A 2,505-nucleotide genomic window follows, 5' to 3' on the forward strand; every position below is an offset into this window, starting at 1 on the left:
TTTGTACACACTTCAACTACGAAATGTAAGGTGAAGAAACTGAAATAGATTTCAAGTTGCAGTGACAACTGAGCAGAAAATCTTTGCAAGAATTGGAGATGATTGAGGAAAGAGAGATTGGTGTCCTTTGACACCCTTTCATTGACTGAATTCCAATGTATTCCAGTGACAGCATGTGCAGCCATGATAGAAAGGTTAACGTTTCATAGATCACTTAACAACTTTGCCTGTAGCCATTGAAGTGAAGAGGTCAGCAGACCAGGAAAAAATAACACCATGCCACTCACATTCTGAGTGGTTCCTTTTAGTTGATTATTTTAGAACTTTCTGGGTGATACAATTTGGCTATTTCTCTCTGTTTTTAAAGTACTCAGGCAATTTAGGCATTTAAATGTTCTTCCATCTGTAAGAAGTTTAATCACTTAGCCCTGCATTTTCAATCTTATTGAATCAATCGAAGCCTTACAAAGTGTTGCTTTTAGCTAAGGTTGGAAAAAGAACAGCAGCAGCTGAGCCAACCCTATTATTAGGTATCAGAGTGGAAATCAGAGTTAGTGAAGTAAGTTCAGTTATGACTAAGCTTTTTGCTCATGTTTCTGTATCTAAAAATATGGTTTGGGGACCACCTGCATCAGAAATCCCTAGGGGTGCTGTTTTAAAATAATTCTCTCAGAACTAGTGAATTATCTGAGTTTTCTAAATATCTGAGTTTTCCCTGGACTAAGGGGTTTCCCCAGACACTGGACTTTCAGTACTAAAACTGGGAAAGTCTCAAACAAACCAGGCTGGGGTCACCCCTATATCAGACCTGCTGAATTAGAATCACCACTGTCTTATAAATAAATAAATACTGAAGTTTGAGATCCACTGCAGTGGGTAAAGCATTTCATCTCCTCCCTTCCAAATGGAGGACCCCTTCCCCCATAGCCTGCAGCAGGCTTACTCTGGAACTGCCTTTGCTAACTGCTTTAACTGTTGTTACCTTCCATTGCTACAGGTAGGTAGCCCTCTTCCTTCATTTGTAGGGCAGCACTTTCAGGGCAATATAATGGCTAAGCAAATATCAGCATCATCTATCTCTGTGCTAGGTGAAATAGAAAAAAGATTGTAGAAGTTCATTATTTATTTATTACATGAACGTTTATTGAGCACATTTCAAATATACATATTAAACCATAATTTTTTCAGAGAAAAAAAAGAGTCTAAGGTCAAATGTGATTATAGGCATGCGTGTAGGAACATATGTCTGGCATGTTTCACCATTTAGATGAGAAACACCCATTTTCTGAGAACTGCAACTATGTGACAATATTGATTAATTCAGCAAATATTTACTGAGGGCCTTTTATATGCCAGCACAGTGCTAGAGACTAAGATATAACAAGACAGACAGGTCCTTGCTCTCATGAGCTTACATTATAATGCAGAGAGACAAACACACAAATAAATATATAATAACAAGTATTTTGATAAGTGCTATGAACAAGATAAAAAAAAGGTGATGTGATTAAAATGGAGGGTCTACTTTTGACTTGATGGTAAGGAAATGGCTCTCTGAAGATGTGTGATTTGAGCCAAGATCCAAATGATAGAAAGCCAGCCATTTGTAGGCCTGGGGGGATAAATCTTCCAAGTACAGGGAATAGTGAGTGCAGGAGACTAAAGGCAGGAAGGATCTTGACATGTTGGAGAATTACAGAGAAAAAATGGTGTGACAGGAATATCAGGAACAACATGGAAAGTCATGTGAGAGGAACTTGGAAAAGCAGCAGGAGGCCTTATAAGTCTGGGTCAGGACCTTAGATTTCATTATTTTTCTGCATAATTGTTCAGAGAAGATATTGGAAGGTCTAAAGCAAAAAAAAAAATGAGGTGATCAGATTCACATTTTTAAAGATCTCCCTGATATTTTTGGACACTAGACCATAATAGAGCGAGAGTAGAAGCAGCGAAACCAGTAAGAAGCTATTGCAAGTAGACAGCATAAAAGATGGTGGTGGCTGGAAGTAAGGTGGTGGGGAACAGAGAAAAGGAAAATTATGTATGTGTTTTGGAGTTAGGGGCAACAGGTTTTGGTGATGGTGTGGCTATAGGGTATAAAAGGAAAGAGAAGGCTCAAGGGTATTACCGGGTTTTGCCTCTTCCTTCCCCACACTGTGCAACCCATTTTAATGCTTGCAGCCTATGGGTGGAGGCCAGGCAATGGTTCAAGGCCACACTTTGCTCTGGTATGGGGCACTATGAGAGACTTAGAGGAACGGGCCTGCCATAAATCCAAACCCATGTATTATTCCCAGGGTTTCTTTTTATTTATTTTTTACTAATTTTAATTTATTGTATTAACATGGATTCAAGTATCCCACTGAATAAAACACCCTCACCCCCCACCCCCGCCAGGTTTCTTGAATTAGATAAATGGTAGATAATTTATTAAAATGTGGAAAACTCAAGAAGAAGGGGTTGGTCAGGTACCAAGAATTCAGTTCTAGACATGTGAAGGTCCAG

General features: G+C 39.0%; 1 non-coding gene across 1 annotated transcript; it reads right to left on the bottom strand.

The window, feature by feature from the left end:
- Nucleotides 1–2,152: 2,152 nt before the first annotated feature.
- LOC136386642 (small nucleolar RNA SNORA42/SNORA80 family) lies at nt 2,153–2,286 on the bottom strand. Its single transcript, XR_010748002.1, has one exon. It is a non-coding gene; the product is annotated as a small nucleolar RNA SNORA42/SNORA80 family (small nucleolar RNA).
- Nucleotides 2,287–2,505: the final 219 nt, after the last annotated feature.

The sequence above is a fragment of the Saccopteryx leptura genome, chromosome X (assembly GCF_036850995.1).
Source record: "Saccopteryx leptura isolate mSacLep1 chromosome X, mSacLep1_pri_phased_curated, whole genome shotgun sequence".
Taxonomy (NCBI): domain Eukaryota; kingdom Metazoa; phylum Chordata; class Mammalia; order Chiroptera; family Emballonuridae; genus Saccopteryx; species Saccopteryx leptura.